Source organism: Orbicella franksi, chromosome 1, assembly GCF_964199315.1.
Source record: "Orbicella franksi chromosome 1, jaOrbFran1.1, whole genome shotgun sequence".
In the NCBI taxonomy this organism is placed as follows: domain Eukaryota; kingdom Metazoa; phylum Cnidaria; class Anthozoa; order Scleractinia; family Merulinidae; genus Orbicella; species Orbicella franksi.
The window spans coordinates 42,389,848-42,414,648 of NC_138145.1; the positions used below are offsets into that span (position 1 = coordinate 42,389,848).

General features: G+C 40.4%; 1 protein-coding gene and 1 pseudogene across 2 annotated transcripts in view; both read left to right on the forward strand.

The window, feature by feature from the left end:
* The window catches only part of LOC145481468 (uncharacterized), a 41,516-nt gene that overhangs the window by 2,682 nt on the left and 14,033 nt on the right, over positions 1–24,801 (forward strand). The gene's annotated exons all lie outside the window — the stretch shown is intronic.
* Positions 9,259–24,801, forward strand: part of LOC145481273 (uncharacterized) — a 51,086-nt pseudogene continuing 35,543 nt past the window's right edge. Inside the window, exon 1 of the transcript XR_014048612.1 lies at positions 9,259–9,524. The product of XR_014048612.1 is annotated as an uncharacterized LOC145481273 (transcript). The remainder of the gene's footprint in view (positions 9,525–24,801) is intronic.

Here is a 24,801-nt window from a genome sequence, read left to right on the forward strand (position 1 = left end):
CCAGCATTGGCAAACTAATTGTCTATCAATCACGATTGATTGATAGACAGCACTCGACAGAGCCTGCGTTTTTTGGCAGATTTTGGCCCAAAGCGTCGCTATACATGTCAGTTCTATCGATATTCTGGCTCAGTCGGGAGGAGGAGGGGGGGTTATGCTAAGACAATAAGGCTGGGTTCCTTGAGAAGATTTGAATCAGTGTTCATGATCCAGGATCACTTAGATCATTACTGTACGTCAAAGGAACAGAAGAATCCTTGCCAAGAGAAGATTCATTGGTTCCTTTGATGCACCATGATCCGATTGATCTTGGATCATAAAATAGGTCATATATAACGCACCATTAGAGGGTATGCTCTCGGTTTTTGTGGACCTAAATAATTTCCTGCTGATATTTACTTCGACAGCATTTCCCTAAGCTCTGCCTTACATGGTTACAGGTTCATAAGTCATAAAATCTACAAAACTGACCATTCATAACGAGATATGACTTGTTGATTATGGAAGGAAGACATTCGCATTTACACTTAGGTTTCGAAAGTTTACTTGACGGCATTTCAAGAGTATGTGAACGGGCGAGGATAATGAAGATAGAGCATAGAAAAAAAAAAAAACACTGTAGTTTTTTTTTTCTATGTAGTGCTGATGAGAAACAAAACTACTGCTTGTTTATACAATTACAATAAAATGATGTCTTGCTTGATCTCCTAACACAGAACCAGAGATGAGATTGAAGATGTGCGCCACCGTCTTGCCCGCCAACAGCTGGAGTAAGATCCACTGAGTAGGGGGACACAATCAGAGTTTGTCAATGGTAGATATGGTTGACGTTTTAACCTGATCCCAGCTTGAAACCTAACACGAAGAGAAGCTGGGGGTTCTCTCATTTATTAATGCGTGCTGGGATTAGGCTCCTAATGCAAAACGTTAGTTGTAGACAGCAAAAGATTATCGATAGCTTAAAAGATCGAAGCAATTAAGGTATCCTTAACAGGTTGTACTAAAATTAAATTACCTTACATGTAGCGGATCCAAACAAACGAGACAGTTTTGGGACCTTTTGGTGTTACCAACTACTAAATGTTTCCTAAAAACAAATGAAAATGTTTCTTACCAACCATTTCAGAGGACAAGTAGGCACATCTGAATGTGCAGCGAACGTTATTAATCAAGCTCTCGCATAGGTATTTAGAAATTAATAACTTCAGTTTCCAGTACGTGGAATTATTCTATCGAGTACTTAGGTACTAGTATCCTTTATTGTGATCCCTTTGTATGTTTTACGAGTCTTGCAGTATTTCTTTAAGTTTAGCAGAGATGCGCGCTCATCAGAGAGAATGACGGGTATTGAACCGATTACCTTAAACTAGCAATGCATATATGCGCGGCGCCAACGAGTAAGAATTTTGAGTCGTTTTAGTCGTTTTCCCATGTAGATTTTTCTTGGAAAATAACACGCAGAAGTAAATACTACTACTGAATACTCCGACAAACAACGGTACGATAAAACGGCAATTAGATGCAAACAGATTTAAGTTGGATGAGAAATGCTTGTTTTTATTTCTTGTTTTCCACGTTTTGGCAATTTAACAGTTTTCATATAAAATTGTTTCTACACCTACGAAATTTATTTCATGCAAAGAAGGATACCTTGGCGGAAAACAAAATCTCCAAGCGCTCCAGAGCGATTGGAAATTTCAGTAATTAATATCTTGACGTTTTCAGTTTAAGGTTTACCAGTACAGGAACATTTCGTGGTGAAGAATAAAGACAAAAGTGTGTTTAAGACTCGCGCCTGTGGATTGATAGATTTCCTTGGAAATTTTTTATGTTCTAAAAGACTACAATTCGTACGTGGAACTATCAGCATATAGGCCCTAGACACGTTGCTCTTTAGAGGGAAAATATATTCTATACTCGCTCTCGTTTTCTATGGCAATGATTCGCCCTTAGAAAACCTAGGCTCGTAGTCTGTTTGTCAATTCTGGATTCTCAGCAAACGTCTGCTTAACAGACAACTTTCTTTCTTTATAAAATCTCTCTTAAGATGTAGGCTGGTGCTTGCCTTCAGTTCATTTCATAGCGCAACATTTTCAAAGCAATTAGAACAAATTTGGCGAGACACTGTCGGATGTTGTAAATACATTTTATTCAACTCTACTAAGGGAATATGTATTCGCTTATTTTAACGCGTACTGCATGCACTTACTTGGACGTATGTAGCCTGTATGACTGATGTAGCAGACTGTCCATACGACTGAAGTACAAATGTCTAGATGAATGGCGCAGGGGGAAGGCGACTGTCCATGAATTCTCGTAAATGAAATCAAGCTTTATGATGAAAACATAAATTGATCGCAATCGTGGTTTCTCGGTTCCAGGCACTCTCGGTTGCTTTCTTCGCCCACGTGGGTAAATCATTATCATTTAGCAGTCCGTCGCATCGAGTAAAAGTACAAAAAATATTTCACTAAATTTGGCACAGTTTAAGTATTAGGATATATAATTTTTTGAGTAAACACTTCGGTTGTGTATAGATCGTTTTCACATGACGTCATCACTTTCTAAAATCCAAAACTAAACGGCCACCTAAGTTTTTATCCTCGTCAGGCATAAGAGGCAGTATATTTATATCTGTTTACAATTTTACAGCTCAATAACGTGATTCGTTTGGAATCCAGAGCATTTTGAATTTCAGGGTTATGGAGGTGCGTGACACAAGGCTACGATCGAGTTCGTCGAAAAATATATACTTATCTCATGATTTTGAGCCTTTTTAGAAGTTAGAGCATTAGGAAAAGTGCTTCTGTAAATGCTTGTTTGATCAGTACTGATAATCAGTCGCCTAGATAGCCAAAGGAAGTTCCAGATGTTTACACTATTTTCCGGCCGCCATATTGGTGTACCACTGAGGTACACCAACATGGCGTTTTCATACTGGGCTATGTAAATATCTGCGAAACATTTCGACGAATATCTGAAGTTTGGGGAAACGCACAGGCCTAAAACTTGGAGAAGTGTCTTATTTAGTTATCTTCTATAACATCATAATTTCATAGCTTTCTCCAATGGATGGTTTCGATTTATTTTTTTATTGCGTGACAGTGAAAACGATCCATTGAAGACTTGGCCTTGTAGACCCGACGTTTATTTGAATCCGACGTTTGCGAAAATACGTTTTACTGTATTTCATTTTCCTGGTGTCTTAACGATGGGACTAAAGAAGGACTATTATAAATACGAAACTCAAGTCGTAGAATTTTATTGTGCTCTAAGTCTTCCTAGACTATTAGGCATTGATTAGAAACTTAACGTTTGCCCTTGCTCGGGGGGGGGGGGGGGGAGGAGAACTCCCATATAAAAAGGACGGGGGTGCTCGTCGGAAATTTTGAAAAGAACCCGTAAGAGTTATTAAGATCCTGTTTTGTAGGCGTGGCTTGAAATGTTTTTTCTCCCGTAAGAGGTACCAATTCTTACCTAACACATTATCTCCCGTGATATTTTTTCGGCTCAATATCCTAAAAGGTACCGCGAAAGTTCCAGCCGTGGACCTTTCGAGTCTTAACACCCTGAGAGTTACCAAAACCCCTCTCTTAACCTCTAAATGGTACGACGAGCACCCCCCGTCCATTTTATATGGGAGTCCCTCCCCCGGTGCCCTTGTCCTTTTAGTCACAATGTTTGTTTTAAACCGATTGACACCATGTCATAATTTTAGAAGCGTGTACACTTTGTAAATACCTTGTTCTATATATATAGTAAACGGGTTATGTATTTTCGTGGCTTACGTAGTATTCATTTGGGGTGTTAAACTGTCAAATTGGAAGGACCTTAGCTACAAGACATTGACAATTGTATTCTTTGCAGGCCTGAATCAATGGAGAAAGGTTTTTTTTTTTCTTACAAACCGAAAAATCTGGCAAGTTTTTGGTACAGACAGGAGCCATAATCGGGGATGGAGACCGTAAGTCTTGGGATCCGCGCGCACCTATGATATGGGACAATTTTTCTATTTTTAGAACAAATTGCGCCATCCTGACGTCATATATCCGCGCGGATCCACGCACGTGTCGGGGGCTCTCGCGTGGATGTTGTCACGTTGAGTGATCAATTGGTGAGAGCTGCGAGATTCTCATGCAGATTTTTCACAGCGATGGCAGGGAATAAGGCAGGGAATAAGAACCAGGACTCTTATATGTAGTTTTATGCTCTGAGCTAATGGAAAAAGTAAGTTTCTTTTCGCGCTGTGAATGAATAATATCTGCTCGCGCTAGTTGTACGCGTAAGTTTTTGCGTTTGTTCTGTGAAGAAAAGTTACGTAAGAAAACTCTTTACTCTGGTATCGAGTTGATTTGTGAGTTTCCCAAAAAATGCTTAATCATAACCAAACCCTGTTTTAGATAGTTTCTTATGGTTTCTGTTTGTTTGGCGAGTTTGCAAAAGTTTTTGAAAGGAAAGTCTGACGCGTACATTCAGTAGCTCATTTGCATAGTGCAGCGCGTGCTCTTTCAAGTCCGAGTCGGTATTTTCAATTGTCAACAAACCTTGACAAAGATTTATTTCGTGGTCTTTTGTGCCGAGATGCTCCAACAATTTTCACCAACGCCAAAAGGCTACTAATATCATGTGTGTCTCTTTAACATAGTGAAATTCTACACGGCGAAAATAAAACAAACTAGGAGTTTTGATAACTCAACCAAAAAAAATCAAAATCGTTATTCGAGTTGATTAAAGAAAGCGTCATCGTAATTTTGCTGATTATTTCTGCTGTATTCACATATTTTCAGCTAAGCTTTTAATATGTTCTCAAACGTTTATCAACCTTAAACATATTTAAAAACTAGAGATATTATATGAGTTCGATGTACGTTTTCGCACGAAAGTGGGGAAGTCCAATTTGTCATGTTTTACTGACTGTACAAAACACGCATCGGCGGACGCTCTTATTCATCGACAACAGACAATTTATTGGATTTTTACACAAACAAAACTGAGCAGCATCTACCGACATGGACTTTATTGTCGCTTATTGGGCCTTGATAAAACATCAAGCATTGCTTACAATTCAGGCGAAACTCAAACGCGCAATTACTTTTTTGTTTTACTCTTCGGTCGAGATAGACTCTGGCGAAATCATCGCAAGCCTGTGGCAAGAGGAGGGAAACTTTGAAGTCCTGAAACGCTGCTATATCCAAATATACCCAACTAGTTTTTTGCTGTGTAATGGAAAAGCTGTTAATATTCAACATATGTGAAACTTAGAGTGGAGTAATGTACAGCTCATGTAAAAGAAGCATCCGTCGGAACACAACTTGGTCAGCGATATATATCTAAGCTTAAAGCGGAACATACCTAAATTCGACACTGTCTTACTTCGCTCAAACTGGAGCAGCTTACGACGAAAATACTTAAAAAAAATTCCAACAGACGTAAACGCGTTGAGTTGTCGGCCAAAAACATGAAAAAATTTCGGGAATTTCGGACGCTATTTCCCCCGCGCGACATCCGCAAAAGTCCTCGCAGCATGTACGCGCGTGTGCTTCAGGCGATGGCGCAATTTGTTCTAAAAATAAAAATATTGTCCCATATCATGGGGACAACCCCAATGTTAGAAATGGCGCGCGCTTACGGTCTCTGTCCCCGATTATGGCTCCTGGTACAGAATTATAGTTTTAACTTTGTAGCAGTCGAAAATGTCTGGGTCTCTTTTTATTGCTGTATGAATTTGCTTATTTCTTTGCTTCCTGAATGTTTCAAGCGTATATGACCACACCGAAAGCTGGTGGGAAGTCCGGGAGAACGGGGGGACTTCCATATTAAAAAGGCTGGGGTGCTTATCGGAAATTTTGAAAAGAACCAATATCCCGTTTGATGGGCGTGGCTTGAGTTTTTTTCACCCCTTAGAGGTACCAATTCTATTAAACACATTTAAAACTGAATGTGATAAGTTGTGAATTCCCGGTGTAAATGTGACAAAATTAAAAACCGGTTCCTTAACAGGAAATAACAAGTAAACTGTGGTGATGACATGACGATAAAACGCATCGTTGGAAAACAAAAACTCTATCTTTTTACTTCTTGTTTCACGGAAAAAAATCAGTTGATTGACAAATATGTCCTGTCATATTTTTTCAGCTCAGTACCCTAACAGGTACAGCGAAAGTTTCTGGACCTTATGAGGCTGAACACCCTAAAGGTACCAAAACCACTTTTTTAACCCCTGAAAGGTACGACGACCACCCCCCTCCTTTTTATATGAGAGTCCCCCCCGGGGATAAAGGCAGAGAGCCGCTACGATATGACATGGACATGGATGTTTCTTTTCTCTTCTTCAGACATTTGGAAACAGACCAAAGCAATGTGGTTGATTTAGAGTGTTGCAAGCTTAAAAACAATCAATTGTAAAGAAGCGTACAGAAAAAAAACACAATCTTGTAGATACCCTCTAGACTTACATGGAATATTCCAATGAAGTGCCCAGACCACCTTTCGGTCTCTTTTCGGCTTTAACGCTTTCCCGATCCACAACGTCTATTGTTATGTTCACTCCTGCTTATTCATGTCCTTCGCCAGTTTCCTCATTTGCAAAAGTACATATCCAATAAATAAGGATACACATCTTTCTATCTATCTGTATTTTCAAATTAGTTTTAGCATCAGCCAATTGATCCTGAGTGTGCATATTATACCGTTAAGGGTTGACAGATATTAATTTGTTATATCAAGGGTTTGTAAGTTTACTTCTAAATTATTAGTTTTGTCTTCAGAACTCTTGAATTTTTTCATTTTGTATTAATTTTGTAAATATTTTTTCCCAATTTTTTGATGTACTTTTGGTTTTTCATGCATAATAAAGAAAGCGCACGCCGCTTGTGTGAACACAGGCTTGGAGGTTGTTGCCTTTTACATGATAAATGTTTTAATTCGTTGAAATCTTTAGTACTGAATGACTTTCGCGCTGTTTATGGAGCAGTGACAGGAATCTCACTTTGGTCCAGGCCAAAGCGGGTTAAGGCGCTTGGTCTGTTCAAGTGAGCAAAATCGACAGAAATTCATTATGTTCTTAGAAGAAAAACAAGTCTGCTAACGACTAACATCGCTGGGTCCCCCCCCCTCCCTCCTCCAACCCCTGCATTTAATTTACTGCTACCCAGGTGGACAGAGGCACTGTCAGTGGTTTGGTGAAATCACTCTGAGTGTGACTCGTGTCCAGTCTTAATCATCTACTAAGACATGTTGAATTCTCTTTCCCATAATCCCTCTCGTCTAACAATTACACAAGAGATTGCTGGGAACGAGTGAGGTTACAAGCTTTCAATGTCCGAGTGATATTCCCCAATGTTCAAAAGATCTTGCGTGTTGCAAAAAACATTTCAAGTATAATAGCCTCCATTTGACTTAAAAAATATGCTTGTACATCATCTATTTATCTGTTCCCGAAGCTTACAGTTTTCCTCGAACGTCTCTCCGGGCTGAGAAAACTGTTCGCTTTTCGGAACAGATAATCCGCAGACAAACATCCAAGCATGTTTTCGCTCCAAATGGAGGCCATTGTTTATTTTTTCAACCAGGGTGAATGGAATAATTGTTTTGTTAAATTATTCCTAGTCCGTATTGACTGGATAATATGGACATTTTAGTTTGTACTGAACGAAGTGATAGTATGAAAAAGGCGGGAAAAATTTGTAGCGCGGAGTGGCGCGTCCATCACTTTTTTAATTGAATGAAACACGTGTGGAAAGCGAGCGAGACAGAGTTTTGTTACCGAAATGTTCCTCGCACAATCTCCTCTAAAGTCTTGTATACCTGAAAATTATGACAAAAGATAAAGGCTTACGAGAGGATGCGAAGAAATAACGTTTCTGAAAATTAAATGCCTTGTGCAAGCCAAATGAAGCAGGAGATCACTTGTTTACGCGGTTTTCACCATCGAAAGACAACAACTGTATTGCTCACAATTGTACAAGTTCACGGCTGAAGTATAAAAGGACAAGACCCAAATGGAAGGTAAGAAACTTTACTGAAGAACTAAGAGTAATTTTATACGAAAATAATGTTTCCACCAGAACGAATATTTTGTCGCTCAACAGAATTTCACGTGAATATTTTTTACAGCTTTTAAATTCAGTCGGTTTTGTTGCATATTTAAAAGGTGTTTCAACAAAATGTTTACAATCAAACGCTATGTTTTACATACTTGAGTTTTCAATTGAAACATTTTGTGGCCTTTTTTTCTATGTAATTGTAGTTTGCAGGTTGGCATTTGCTATAAATTCTTGTCAGGTGTCTTGTGTTTCACGGCTGTTCCAAATGACGGAAGGAACTAATCAGTGCGCGCTGTATGTCAACTGAAAAATAATAAGGGTCATTGCCTCCCGGTTACCCGAGACAACCCTTACAAACAACATTACTATAAAATTACTATAAAATCTGTTGGCTAGTGTGTGACGGAACTCCTTAGAACATGCAACCACTAAATATATTTCGCGCTACTGTTGCTACGAAGAATAAATGTAAACTGTGTTGTTACTGTTGTTTTCTTGTTGAATATTTTTGCCCCATTACGCGCTAAATTTTGATCACGTCTTTTAAGCGCACAGCCCGGGTCTATTAAGCGGTTACTAACCTTTTTGTTTCATTTTTTGTAATTTGTCGAATATTTTATACGGGGTTGCAACTTTTCGCAACATTTAAGACTTGTTTATCATAGGTTTCTATTTAATTTTGGTTGTGGGAAACGCTAGCCTCCAAGAATAACGATTCCCCGCGAATCTCACAAAGAGAAAAATAAATCAGGACAAATTATATTCCACGGGCAGGTTTATTGGCTCAGAGGCTCCTTGCTCAACTGGTTAAAACTCAACTGGTTTGGTACGTCTCTCGACTGGTTTACAAGGTCAACTGAACTCAAATCACAAAACGCTTATGTGTTTTACTCTATATTGCATGCAATGTTGCATGAAAGCGAACTAAAGGTTAATTTCCGGTCCTTGACACATATCTTTCTCGGCTATTTAACAAAATTACTTACTGAATGAAATTGGTATACCACGTGAGTTTCCTATCATCAACTCAAGTCTGCTCAAATCACGCTATCCATAATACTAGCTCCAGTCTCCGACATGGTCACTGTGACACTGGAGTGTCTTGTTGACCCTTGATGCCACGCGCTGTTGCGTAAGGACATAATCTTTGTTTGCATTGTACTCTTTTTCTCAGCTTCTATAACATTTTGAACAGATTTCGTGAGGGAGTGAAGATTGCGCGACGAGCCCAAAAAGCGAGTCTATTCAGTAGCGATATTTTTTATGCCGGAGGTCAAACTTTTAGTCAGGAACCAATCAATATGTAGGTCAATGTTTGTTGTTGTTTTATTGACCAATCAGAAAAAAGTCACACATATAGGCGTTCCGCACTTACCGCCGCGATTAATAGGGACGCCTGTTTGTAGGTTATCATCTGATGCTGAACTATTCCTCACAGAAACTGTCCATTCTGCGTCGCTGAAGACGAGTGTAGTTCAGGTTAGTACGTGTATATGTTTTCTACTTTAATTCGCGCCTTAGTATAAGTTTTAAATCTTGTATCCAGGTCGAAAATTGGTTAAAAATAGTCAATATCTTCGGATATCTTATCGATCGGATTCTGTGTAGCGAAAACATGTGGAATCATGCACTAGTTAATAACTATCAGTCTGAGTGAAGAATGCAATTGTGTTGAAAAATTTATTACATACACTTTTTCGCAGAAAACTCTTGAATTCTTGAATCTCGGAAAGTTTTTAATTCGATATCGAAATATCCCACGGCTGTATTGTGAGTCACAAGGTCTAGTTTTTCTGCGTTTCATTCGTCTCCAAGTCTGAAATCGTTTAAGCCACTGACAGGACCTAAGGGCCTCGGCGTCTCGATGCGCCTGTCTCGGATGTTAAATAGTAGGAACAGTTTGGATAGAAGTACGAGTTGGAACGTTACATCCCAAGAATCCACACTCTACGCCGGTTTCTTGTTACAGTCGAGAAGCTGCTCGTCACTCGATTGATGTGATAATCAAACACCAAGCTGAAGTTGTCTGCCAATTCACTGCCAATTCGCCATCTGCCGATTCGACGGACTGAAACTGTCTACCAATTCAAATTAAAATTGAGTAGTGGAAATTAGAACTTAAAATTATTTAAATATCTTTACCAATTGTTCAAAAACATTTTCTAGCTGCATTCAAAGCTATTAATTTACGTCAAACGCTCATGTAAATTTGTAAAAAGATGCTGTAAATATCCTTTGTTCAGAAGTGAATAACTCGTTGCGTGACTTTTCAATTGACATCAACGTGGTGTTATTGTAAACCTTACTGTCTTACTAGCCCATCTCAACGGCTTCTACACCCATCTCAACGCAATTACTATCGAAAAATTTCACCCGAACATCGTGCTTTAATAACATACTGTAACATATTGGCACGTGAGAATTAGCACCTATTGTATATTATATTTTGTGTACGCATATTTAAGTAGGATAGCACATTATGTAAAGGTAGAAAGCACACACATCCACGCGGTGTGTATGAACAAGCAGAATAAACCTATTCGACAACACACTACATGGTGGCAGCCTTTTACAAGAATAATTTCTAGAGTTAAATCAAGAGAGGCCAGCAGAAGCGAATTATGGCAACAGCAACGTCTTTTGCGTCGCCACAGATGAACTGGGACGCTCCTGATCCGATAACTGCATTCGCAAGATTCAAACAAAAATGTCAACTTATGTTCTCAAGCGTTCTCAAAGACGCCGATGACGAAGAAAAAGTGAGCTATATTTTACTCTGGTCGGGTGAAAAAGGCCTGGATTTATACAACAGTTGGACATTCACAAAGGAGGAAGACAGGAAAAAGCCTGCCATTATTTTCGAACGGTTCGAGAATCAATTGGAACCGAAGACGAGTCATCGAATTCACAGATACACACTACAAGGAATGCGACAAGAACAAGGAGAGCCAGTGGATGATTTTATCTCAAGATTAAAAAATCTAGCAGCAAAATGTCAATTTCGCGACAATGCCGAAGTCGAAGACAGAGTTTTGGATCAGCTCATTTGGGGGTCAAGAAATCCCGATGTCCAGAAGTCTCTCATAAGCCGAGACAAATCATCGACGCTTACAGCCGCTATTGAGACTGCAAGAAGCTACGAAGCGACAAGTAAACACATGAAGACACTGGCAGGAAGTAGCGAAAGCCATCAAGAGGGTAGAAGTATAGATGCCATTTATAAAGAACAAGAAAGGGAATCCTGTAACAACTGCGGAAAACAACACCCGAGGAACAAATGTCCAGCCTACGGTACATTATGTCGAAAATGCGGCAAAGCTAATCATTGGCAATCTGTCTGCCGATCCAGCAAACGGAGACAACTTAACCAAGGAAGAAAACCGGCCTTCAAAAAAGTTATTCACACGATTGAAGACAGGGGCGACGAGGAAAATGATGAAATTCTGACAATCAGTACCATCGAGGTTAACACCATAGAAGACACGCAACATTCGACACACGACACACGCGATGAAGTCTTTGCAACACTTGAGATAACTCAGCCAGAAAAGAAGCGGAAAATTAATCTCCAGTGCAAGGTAGACACAGGTGCACAGAGCAATGTTTTGCCTATCAGGCTACTTCGCATAATCGCCCCAGAGAAGTTTGACGACGAAGGAAACCCCAAACCAGAAGCACTGGAAAAGAATGAAGCCGTCCTTTCAGCATATGGTGGCTCTGTAATTAAGCAGCTTGGCACTATAAACATCCCTTGCAAGTACAAAGAGAAGAAGATTAACTGCATTTTCTACGTCACAGACACTTCAGGGCCAGCTATTCTGGGTCTAAAAGCGTGCACTGCTCTAAAACTGGTCACCCTACACTGTACACTAAGAACAAATCAATTAGACCGGGCTGATTTAACTCGCAGTGTCAATGCCCCAGCTCAAAATTCGGGTACTTGCAAGAAAAGCTCGAGTTACATTCGAAGTCATGTACCACTGGAAGAGCGGCCATCAATCACAAGTAAACAAGAGCTGATGAAGATGTACCCAGAATGTTTCAATGGCACAGTTGGATGTTTTGACGACTATACGTATCACATCACACTGGATCCTGAAATATCACCGGTGGTCCATGCACCTCGCAAAGTGCCCATAGAGTTGAAAGATAAATTACAAGCCGAATTACGTGAGATGGAGAGTCAAGATATCATTGCAAAAGTAACGCAACCTACAGATTGGGTTAACTCCCTGGTTATTAGAGAAAATGAAGATGGGCGACTTCGTTTATGCCTCGATCCTAAGGACCTGAATAAGGCGATCAAAAGAGAACATCATCCCATACCCACTCTAGAGGAAATCACACCCAAATTAGCAGGAGCAAAGCTTTTTAGCAAGCTCGACGCTCGCAATGGCTATTGGAATGTCAAACTAGATGAGAAATCCTCGTATCTGACAACCTTTAATACACCATTTGGTCGATACCGTTTCCTCAGGATGCCGTTTGGCCTACGAATGAGTCAAGATATCTTCCAATTCAAGATTGATGAGACGTATCGTGATTGCCAGGGAGCCATTGGCATTGCAGATGACGTCACAGTCTATGGAAAGAACGACCAAGAGCATGATTTACACCTACACGAAACCATGGAACGTACCAGAAAGGCTGGCATCAAGCTCAATGACGAGAAGTGCGTTATCAAAACAAAGGAGTGCAATTTCTTTGGTATGCTTTACACACCAGACGGCGTCAAGCCCAGCCCAGATAAAGTCAGAGCCATAGAAAATTTAGAACCGCCCAAAGACAAGAAGGAGCTTCACACCTTTTTGGGGATGGCAACTTACATGAGCTCATTCATCCCCAATCTAGCTGACCACACTGCCCCCTTAAGAAACCTCTTAAAGGAGAACGTTGACTTTGCATGGAATCCATCACATTCGAAAGCCTTTGAGAAGGTGAAGTCACTGATATGTACCACAACGACCCTGGCGTACTATGACAGAAATGAACCAGTTGTCCTTCACGTTGACGCATCAATTAAGGGCTTGGGCGCAGCTCTCTTCCAAAAAAACAAGCCAATAGCCTTTGCATCGAAAGCACTTACGCCTGCGGAGACCAGATATGCTAATATCGAACGGGAACTATTAGCCGTGGTCTATGGCTGCGAAAAATTCCATTCGTACCTCTATGGAAGATCGTTTGTGGTTAAAACAGACCATCGCCCCCTAGAACAGATCCATAAGAAGAACCTGATGCAAGCACCTCCACGCCTTCAAAGAATGCTATTGCGTCTACAACCCTACGACTGCGTTATCAAATATCTTCCAGGGAAAGAAATGGTTACAGCCGATGCCCTGTCACGCCTTTCGCCGTTGGATGAATTTGAAGTATCAGACATGAATGTGAAAGTTCACCACCTAATCAGAATCACCCCAGCTAAAATAGAAGAGTTCAAAGAGGAAACTGCAAAAGATGAAACCCTGCAGCTTCTATCTCGTCAGGTTATACAAGGTTGGCCCGATAGTGGGAAGAAAATTGTTCTGGCGCTAAAACCGTACTGGCCCCTACGAGATGACATATCAGTAGAAGATGGGCTGATACTTCTTGGAAGCCGTGTTATAGTACCTGAATCCTTGAGAGGCAACATCTTGCAGCAAATCCACGGAGGGCACTTTGGTATAGAAAAATGCAAACTACGAGCAAAATCCTGTGTTTATTGGCCAAGCGTATACAAAGAAATAGAAAACCTTGTAAATTCATGTTGCGTTTGCCAGAAGTACCACAATTCTCAACAAAAGGAGCCTATGATACCATCAGAGATCCCTTCAAGACCATGGCAAACATTGAGCGCAGACCTGTTCTACGTCCAACAGTCGTGGTTCCTCATAGTTGTCGACTACTATTCCAAGTTCCCATTTGTCAAGAAGCTTCACAACCTCACAACCGGAGCCGTTGTTAATGAGATGAAAATGCTATTCGCAGAAAATGGAATCCCAGAATCTCTTCAATGCGACAACGGTACTCAGTTTACATCCGGCGAGTTCCAACAGCTGGCAAGCGAATATGGCTTTGCAATTGTGACATCATCTCCCCATTACCCACGTGGCCATGGGTTCGTTGAACGCCAAGTCCAAACGGTTAAGAAGACGATCCTAAAATGCAGAGAAACAAAAGAAGACATAGATCTAGCCCTGTTGGCTCTACGAACAACGCCCCTGAGTTCCAATATACCATCACCGGCTGAATTACTGAATGGCCGAGTATTCAAATCCACACTTCCTGGTAAGATCCAGCCATCAAAGAACCAAGAAGAAGTTAGAAATTGGCTTAAAGCGAGACAAGACAACCAATGCTACTATTACAACAGGCACACCAAAGAACTCCCTGAACTACACAGGGACCAAGCCATCTATGTACAAGATCCCGTGAGAAAGACATGGAATCCTGCTAGAGTCATAGATCAGGGAGAGACCCCTCGCTCGTATCTTATAGAAACTGGAACTGGTGCTCAACTACGAAGAAATAGAATCCATCTCAGACCAAATAATGCTTCCAACAACTTAGCAAACAACTTGTCGAATTGCATTCCTCAAGGAAGTATGACTGCACAATCTTCAAGCGCCAATCCACGAGAGTCCACCACAGCAGGCAATTCAGCAAACAACCCATCGAGTGGCAATTTGATTATACGGCCCTCAAGCGCCAACCCACAATGTCTCACCTTAACAGAAGCCGAGAAAGGACCAAGAAAATCTCGCGCGGGACGTGAAATCCGAGCACCGGAAAGACTTAATCTCTGACGCTTGCTTTAGTAGTTATTATTAGCATGATACATGAACACTAGACAGAAAATCCCTATATATTCTAATTTTATTCATTGTCAACGTATATACAAGATACGTGTACCTGAGACATTGGCCCGAATGAATATTTTGTTTTTGTTTGTTTTCATTTCAACTAATATAGTTTTTTAAGAGAAGGGGATGTAACATATTGGCACGTGAGAATTAGCACCTATTGTATATTATATTTTGTGTACGCATATTTAAGTAGGATAGCACATTATGTAAAGGTAGAAAGCACACACATCCACGCGGTGTGTATGAACAAGCAGAATAAACCTATTCGACAACACACTACACATACACACTTGTGCTGGCTTTTCCGGAAGTGAATAACTCGTCACGTGACTTTTTAATTGACAGCAACTTGGTATCATTTTAAAGCTTACCGTATTGTAAGTCCATCTCAACGGCTTCTACACCCATCTCAACGCAACTACTATCGAAAAATTTCACCCGAACATCGTGCTTTAATAATATACACACTTGTACTGGCTTTTCCGGAAGTGAATAACTCGTCACGTGACTTTTTAATTGACAGCAACTTGGTGTCATTTTAAAGCTTACCGTGTTGTAAGTCCATCTCAACGGCTTCTACACCCATCTCAACGAAATTACCATCGAAAAATTTCATCCGAACATCGTGCTTTAATAACATACACACTTGTGCTGGCTTTTCCGGAAGTGAATAACTCGTCACGTGACTTTTTAATTGACAGCAACTTGGTGTCATTTTAAAGCTTACCGTGTTGTAAGTCCATCTCAACGGCTTCTACACCCATCTCAACGAAATTACCATCGAAAAATTTCATCCGAACATCGTGCTTTAATAACATACACACTTGTGCTGGCTTTTCCGGAAGTGAATAACTCGTCACGTGACTTTTTAATTGACAGCAACTTGGTATCATTTTAAAGCTTACCATGGCAAAGTATACATTTTTAGAAAGCTCAAAGAGCAAAGATTATGAAAAAAATATTTGTGTACTCTATAACTGTATTGTAACCTGACACCGGCTGATTATTTCTCAAGTAAGCCAGGGCTTACTTGAGAAAAGATAACTCCTACAAGAACTGATCAAAAGGAATAATTTTTACATTTTTCAAAAGAAGACAAACAGCTTGCTGGGATAAGCATAGAGATTTTTGAAAAGTTAAAAGCACGTGAAATGATGACCAGTTAAATCTGATACAGAAAATCTAGCATACGTTTCAATACATAACTTTGACAGAATGCACTGGATGGAAAAGTTCTATGCTTATCCCACAGAACGTATTAAAAACAACAAATCCTGAAAATTTTAGCTCATTTGAATAAATCCTTCTCAAGATATCTTTTCTAGAAGGCGAAAATGACTCGTTTTGAGAAAACGAGCTTTAAACTTGCAGTAACAGTACTTGTCAAAATAAAACTTCAATACCTTAAGATTCGAGTTCCGTAAAAAACAAAACTTCGAATTTCTTTCAGAATTTTAGGTTAAGTCCCGCCTTAAGTCGCCGTAACTTAACCCTTTGGAGCCCAGTGTATCGGACAGCAGAGTAGCCTGCACTTCCTTTAACCAGCAGTTTGCCCCTTAGTCATTAGGAACTTTAAGATACGCTACGGCGAGGTGCTACTACGGCTACTTTGACCGTGAGGGACTGGGCTGACAACGGTGTTTTACCCGCCAAACTCAAATGATTAAGATTTTGCTGTACGGCAACGGTATGTGCAGTCTCTACATGTCTTAACAAAAAAACTACTTTTAAGGAAAACCAGAGATCATTCTACTTTCATACGAAATAGGCTTGATTAATGACAATGATTTCCATCTCCTGTATCCGTCTTACATCTCCCAGAACTCAGATTTGCCTTTTAGAACTTGATAGAACCGCCTGTAATTCCAAACACAAAACAAAATATAACCTCTGATATAAAAAAATTAAAGGCTCGATTTCAACACGGACAGGTTGTTCGTACAACGATCGCGTGATAAGCCCGAAAATACAAAACTTTCGATTATAACAGACTACATTATGAATAGTAATAAACAATTATAGCTCAGATTAGAATATACAAAGCTTTCTTATGAACGGCTGATCGGCCCGATACTAATATGACTGAATTGATCATCTCGCGGTAGGTGTTAAAATCGTTCAAATTTTCTGTACAAATGACAAAGAAACAATGATCTTAGAACTGATTTTTATGATTGAGAACTTTACTGATCTTCAAACTAGGCTGTTCAAACAGTGAAAATAGCGTTAAAATGAGAAGTAAACAGCAGACTTATACTCAAGTAGTGAAGAGTACGTGAAACCAGGCACTTTCCCGTAGTAGAAAGCAAGGCCACGGCGGGAAAGTCGTACTGGTACGCGCGTCATGACGTCACCGGAAGTGATCTTGACTATCTGCCGCCGTACTACAGCCCAGCCGTATCATATCTTAAAGTCCCTATTACCAGTTCCCAAACGGCCAATTTAACCAAAACACACATGGAGACGCCCTTTTGGTCCGATTAGAGCTGTTTTCATCGCGTTTTTTCGCAAATTTTTGCTCTTTGTCAACAAGACACGATTTAAAGACCACTTGTAAACACGAGCAGGAGGTCTGTGAGGTATAGTGCTCGAGAAATACTTGATTATTTGCATGGAAACTTCGCTATTCCAGACAATGGTTTCGAATCTGCCATCGAAGGATTGGAAAATGACAATGACGATGATTTAACACACAGATGCCGCCTGAAGAGCAATATTTATTTGAGCATTGTCACTATCGAGGATGAAGAAGCAGAGGAGCCAGATATTTTCGATCCAAGAGCAGCAGGGAAGCCGAATAACTATTCTTTCGATGGTTCCGAGTGGACAAAACATTTACGCAGTGGCTATTCGTACGGCACCCGTACGGCGACTTGTATTTCCTATTCGTACGGGAGTCAGAAGATTTCATTGAATTTCTCTGTAATTGCTGATTCTTCCTTATCCGAATTATTATATTTACCTTTAGAAAAAATAAGCGATTCCAATGAGTGCCGTTTCTTTGAACCAGATTAATTTGCGTACTCTCTGCATACTAAGCGAACGACCCACTCGCGACACTTCAAATTTTTTCCTAGCTAATTAATACTCACACACATGTCACGCTACCTCTGGTTCACAGATTTACTGGCTACAAAGTACACTGTAGGTTGAAAAAGTGCGAAAAGAATTTCTTTTAGCCTTTTAAAAACGTAGAATGCATTGACTTGGATCGGGTGGTAAGTGACAACTTGGAACTTCTATGAATTTGGACTCTTGCTGGTAGTCCCGTACGAATTATTCGCATTTTTGCTATTCATACGGGAATTTTTCCTGCTTCCATAGCAGACGCAGTCTCAGTCAGCGTCAGATAGTTCTTTTCGTATTTAGTCCGGCTACTCGCGGTTAGTCTACCGAAGGATGGATGCTTCGAACGTTTTCTCCTTCAAAATCAGTTGAGGAACACGTGCACACTGAATCTTGTAACGCAAACTGTTCCTCGAAAATACAGCTGGACAGGTCTTGTCTGAGGAAAGTGTTCAACTACGACATTCAAAAACAGGTTAGCGATTCTTAAATTTAATGGTAACTTTTAGTTATACTCGAGGAATCCCGTATGAATAGCAGATACCAGTCGCTGTACGGTCCCTTCTTATCGCGTGACATGTGCGTGAGTATTAACTAGTTCGGAAAAAATTTGAAAAACTAGTTCGGAAAAAATTTGAAGTGTCGCGAGTGGGTCGTTCGCTTAGTATGCAGAGAGTACGCAAATTAATCTGGCTCAAAGAAACGGCACTCATTGGAATCGCTTCTTTTTCCTAAACGTAAATATAATGATTTGGATAAGGAAGAATCAGCAATTACAGAGAAATTAAATGAAATCTTCTGACTTCCGTACGAATAGGAAATACAAGTCGCCGTACGGGTGCCGTACGAATCACAGACGGCCCAAGCTCTCAATGTTATCCTTTTTCTTTTCCTTTTTATGCGAACGTTCAGGCTAACGTGACATATGGCATGTACTACTACATAACGACCGAAACATGACTCCCGCCTTGCAGTATATGGAGGTGTTGTGTTACAACGGTTTGAATTTATAAAGGTTTGCGTGGGAATGCAACGGCTTTGCTTGAAAAGCCAATTATTCTTATATTTTGTGAATAAAATCTACTAACCCTGTTGCTGTGTTGTATTCTTTGTTGTTTGCCAGCTCCTCGAGCCGATCTAACGCGATTTCGACGAGTTATCGTTCTGTGAGTTTCCACTACTAAAAGAAAGACAAGGCCGGACACTGATTTCCGGAGTGCCCGCCGCTCGAAGCGAATAAATCCACTGAAAATAACCCTGCCGGCTCAATTCCTCCGTAGAATCGGAGAAGAGATGTTGAAGTTCCATGTCAGTTCACTCGCTACGCGATTCCGTCCACAACACCTTCGCAACGATACATTTATTTCGAGATTGCTTCGCTCGCAAACTCGAAAACAGCCGCGTCACAAAAGTTAGGACACTTTCGCGCTGTTGGGTAACTATAATTAGCCCGACCGGGGGTAGTCAGCAACGATTTGTCAACAGTCAAACCAAAATGCTCCCCGGGTACCCTCGTGCTTTAGTTGTCAAACCCATAAAGGGAGTGCCCGGTTACCCGGGGAGCATTTTGGTTTGACCGTTGACAAATCGTCGCTGACTACCCCCGGTCGGGCTAATTATAGTTACCCAACAGCGCGAAAGTGTCCTAACTTTTGTGACGCGGCTGTTTTCGAGTTTGCGAGCGAAGCAATCTCGAAATAAATGTATCGTTGCGAAGGCGTTGTGGACGGAATCGCGTAGCGAGTGAACTGACATGGAACTTCAACATTTCTTCTTCGATTCTACGGAGGAATTGAGCCGGCAGGGTTATTTTCAGTGGATTTATTCGCTTCGAGCGGCGGGCACTCCGGAAATCAGTGTCCGGCCTTGTCTTTCTTTTAGTAGTGGAAACCCACAGAACGATAACTCGCCGAAATCGCGTTAGATCGGCTCGAGGAGCTGGCAAACAACAAAGAATACAACACAGGAACAGGGTAAGTAGATTTTATTTACAAAATATAAGAATAATTGGCTTTTCAAGCAAAGCCGTTGCATTCCCATACAAACCTTTATAAATTCAAACCGTTGTAACACAACACCTCCATATGCTGCAAGGCGGGAGTCATGTTTCGCGTGGTCAAATTCGGTCGTTATGTAATAGTACATGCCATATGTCACGTTAGCCTGAACGTTCGCATAAAAAGGAAAAAAAAAAGGATAACATTGAGAGCTTGGGCCGCCTGTGTACGAATAGCCACTGCGAAACATTTGATCCAGCTCAAGTTCGCGAACAATGAAATTCAGTAACATCTGTTGAGACTAAGTGATTTGTCACACAAGTACCCAGTTTTCTGAAATCAGGCATAGGAAGTCTTACAGTTAAGTGAATATGTCAAGTGAGGTATCAAAATAAATAACTGCATGCTAAGTTCCTTCGTAAGAACACTTCCTGTCAAATTTCATCAACTACTGATGACCATAGCAGTTTATACAGTGAATCGAATTCTTTTAGAAGGTTTTTACCACGGTTGATCAGACCACCAGGAAATAGACCTTCCAAGCTTTCACTAGTTTCCACCTGGTATATTACAAATGCCCAGAACGACATTTTCACAACGAAATACTAGAAATTGGTATATCGATACCAGACACACCGATCTCCGCCATTTTGATTCTCCCAGTAACCCTTGCGCCGCTAACTGGTTTCCATGCTTCAAAGATTCGAGTTCTCCTGCTAAGTGTTACCGAATGTAGATTTATTTCAACTCACCCGATAATAAATTACTGTATTCAACTTTCGGAGAGTATTAGTTTGGCGATTTGTTTTCTTTCTTGTTTTTTGTAAACGCCTGTCGGAGTAATCACACCCGCGTGAGCTCGCGTACACTTTAGTCACGGAGCAAACTAAGTTACGTGCGCCAAACATTGGCCTGGCGGCCATGTTTACTGGGAGTTGATCACAGAGAATTTTCCGTACCTTAGCTTTCAATAGTAACAGTAGCGCAGTCCACGTAAAGTGTATAAGATGATTTGAATACCTGGCTTCATCAAATGTATGAAAAGGATACATAAATATTATGCTACAAGTTGGTTCGTCCAATTAGGAAATTCAAACGTTTACAGTTTGTCGAATGTGGAAGTAAAATGCAAATAATAATTTTTGCTGGAGAAATGGCCCACTTTTGTCACTCTTTTACACTGGGTAAGTAAATCATTTAAAGTGTAGACTTAGTTCGGTTTAATTGACTTTGGATGACCATATATTTACTGCTCAGTGTGAAAGTTAGAGGCGCACCTATTGAGGTTACCTCTCCCGCACCCTACCCCCCCCCCGCCCCCCTGTTCCGTAACCAGTACCCATTTATACATCTGGGTGAGGAGAGGCACTATGAGAGAACGAACACAATGCAATGATCCCCAATAGGGGTCCATTGCACCAACCATTGGGACATCGTGCCTCCTCCTCCAAAGGGTTGGAGTGGAGTTTACCCTGACATAACAGTTAAAAGTCTAATAACCTTCTACAGAGGCAATTTGAGTGTGCCGAAACCTTTGTAACATTGCGTAACCGATAGCAACTTAAGGCGACTTAAAACGACTTAAGGCGACTTTAGGCAACCTTAGGCGACTTTAGGCAACTTAAGTGTCATTGTCTGAGAAAGTGTTCCAGAGGCCAAAAGTTGTGGTCAACCGATTTGGCTGAAACTTGGCACAGAAGTTGGGTGCAATGAGATATTTCAAAAGCCAATTTGGCTCACTTCTCTGACTTTTAGCTTTGGAGTTTCAGGGGGGGGTCTCATTTTTTGCCCTTTAAGCACCAAAAACCCGGTCTTTCAGGGGACATTTTGAAAGTGCCATAAAACCCAATTGGTAAACTGTGCTTTCAAATGAATTTGACCATGAACTCTACTATAACAGAGCTTTCATTTCATAAATGTAACTTTGTCCTCGAGGCATTGGACAGAGAGGAGCCTTGGGCTAGAGTTTGGCAAAAATTGATGTCAAAATTACAACCCAAAATTGCCATTTTTCAAAAAATCACTGTATCTACCTGCCTTCTTGCATAACTTCTGTACCTATACCATTATTTACTTTAGTGACCCAGTTATCAAAATCAGTTAAGAAAAATTTGGCTTTTCAAAGTTTGTTGAATTTTTGCCACAAACACTCCATGCCCCTCTAAGGCCATTCAAAATGGAATTTTGAGCATAATTCATGCCATAAACAAACCAAATTGCTGACATGAAACCCTTATTCTGTATTTGGTGAGTGAAAATGAATTGTTAAAGCCAAATCAGTTTCATTGTTCAGAAATACTGTGATTCTTACCTTACAATTGCTCCTAAAAGGCCTTTGATTAGCACAACAGACACCCTGATTTAGCAAAACAATGGTTAATGTTTTCTTTCAAAACTTAGTACCCATCAAACAGCACAAATGATGAAGGCCTTACCTAGATATAACGATCTTTTTGAACGGTGTTTGAATTTTTCACTGATTTATATTCAGTTTCAAGGTCTTTCAAGTCATAATTCTTTTCCGTTTCTCCAAGCATGGAAAATCTCCATATTTTGTCAGGCCTGATTTTTTATGATTACAAGATAAAGTTAGCTTAACAAAAACGTTCGTTAGCATATAATCTATGTCTGTTAACGGCCTGCATAATTCTTGTAAATACCCACCAGTAAAGGAGCATGACCATGCATACATGGATATATTACAAACATGTAGGCTGCTGTTTATAGCAGTGCCGATGTGACCCGTTATTTCAGAGTCCTTTAGAGCGGAGTAAATGAAACCATCCGTCAAGAAGGAATGCACAGTTAGGAGAGCTAGAAAGTAAAACGAAAAGCTTTTGTTGCAAATACAATAACCAAACGAGGCCTTGCATTGAGACGATGTATCAACTGGCCCGCCATTTTGAACATAGGAGAGAGAGTGGGGACTGGACCGAGTTCCCATTCTTTTTCGGTTTCGCGGGTATGTTTTGTCAGATGTAAGAAATTCGAGGGTAATTTCACGATGGCACTTTGTTCCTTTGGAGGGGTAAGTGATCAGTGCGGTGCCACATCATGGGCTGCGCACGAAACAGGAATGGTTCTTTTGTTGTCCTGCGAGATAGACATGACTGAATGGTTGAAGGAAAAGTACAAGGGGTCAGGTGCGTCCGGGGTAAGAGGAAGACCTAGTCATAACAAAGTTACAGGTGATTCAAACTATCAGTTGGGGATCATACACGCTCACAAATGGCTTTTATCGCGATCCAGTGGACTCTTTATTGACAGAGACCACGATATTTTACGATTTTGTCGTCTCAAATTGTTTGTTTGTGACGAAGATTTCCCAAGGTAATTTACTTGGTTCTTGCGAAGAGATACTAACATTCAACAAATTGTTCATAGAAAGGGCAAAAGGGTTGACTAAAATCCTAACTTTGAAAGGTAAAAGTACAGTTATTTTATCGCAGCAATCTCGTGGACCAAAAACAGCGATAAGAATAACTTTAAGGCTGCTTTTCGTCTGCTCGCTCTGTTTGTTTACATTCAGCTTTACCTGTGCAGACGCTTATCACGCAATCACAATTCGAGCTTGAAACTCTACCGTTTTCCTATATTTGCTGGTTTCGTCGAAGAAAAATCTTTGCAAACATGCTGCATCGAAGCTCTTCGAGGAAGTTGACATTTTAAGCGAGAAATTGCCTTGATTCACGGATAAAATTCTTGGTTACAAAAATTATGTGGATACTTTTTTTAATTACTTAAAATTAGTTATTTTAGTATGTAAATGGAGGTGGCATAATTTTAGGAATCTTATACCCAGTTTGAAACCTATCTCAGATTTATCGTTGTATTCTGAAGCTCGATTAATTGATTAAACATTTTTTGTTTTCTGCAAAAATACACGAATCGCGATAGGAAATACATTCGATTTTGAGACGGTATTACGACTTCATAATAACACCATGGTAGAGAATGTTTTCCCGCATATAGACTCTCTGCTTCGCATCGTTATGAAGTCCTAATATTGTCTCAAAATCTACCGAATAAGTTTGTGTTATCGGATTTGCTTAGAAGATTTAAACTAATTAGACTGCGTGCTAACACATAGGCACTGAATCCACGTGTGTCCTTGAATGGGAACTGATTCTCAATCGTTCCGGAAAAGCAATTGACCAGGTGGATGTTGTAAGGATGAGCGTGTGCCCAAAGCATAGGTTTCAACTTACTACGCTTTATGAAGCAAAGGTAATAGATAGAGATTTTTTAATGGATGATCGATGCTCGAGTCTAATCTGGCATTATAACATACCACAGGACACCCACTTTCTTAGGCAAGCCCTTTGAAGTTTCAGTTCATAGAAAAACAGCTTACAACCCCAGGTTACTGGTTGTTCTTTATCGAGCAAAATACGTTTGGTTGTTGTTGATTTTTTTTACTTGCGGGCGCTCAAGGAATTTCATCTCTTCCCTAGTGATGCTAGTGCATTACTCACCTAACACTTTCTTTACTCAAACTTTTCCCTAGAAAGTAGATTTCTGGTTTTCTACGTGTGTATGACAAGGTGGGGGGGGGGGAGGTCGGGGGTAGTGGGTGGAGAGGGAACACCTGCTAGTGAACTTGTTACACCCCTCAATCCTGAATTACTTACGTTAGACACGGTATGTTGTTAACTTGCGCATTTTGTTGTAGGATAAATGTTGGTCTTTTAAGAGCAATTGTAAGGTAAGAATCACAGTATTTCTGAACAATGAAACTGATTTGGCTTTAACAATTCATTTTCACTCATCAAATACAGAATAAGGGTTTCATGTCAGCAATTTGGTTTGTTTATGGCATGAATTATGCTCAAAATTCCATTTTGAATGGCC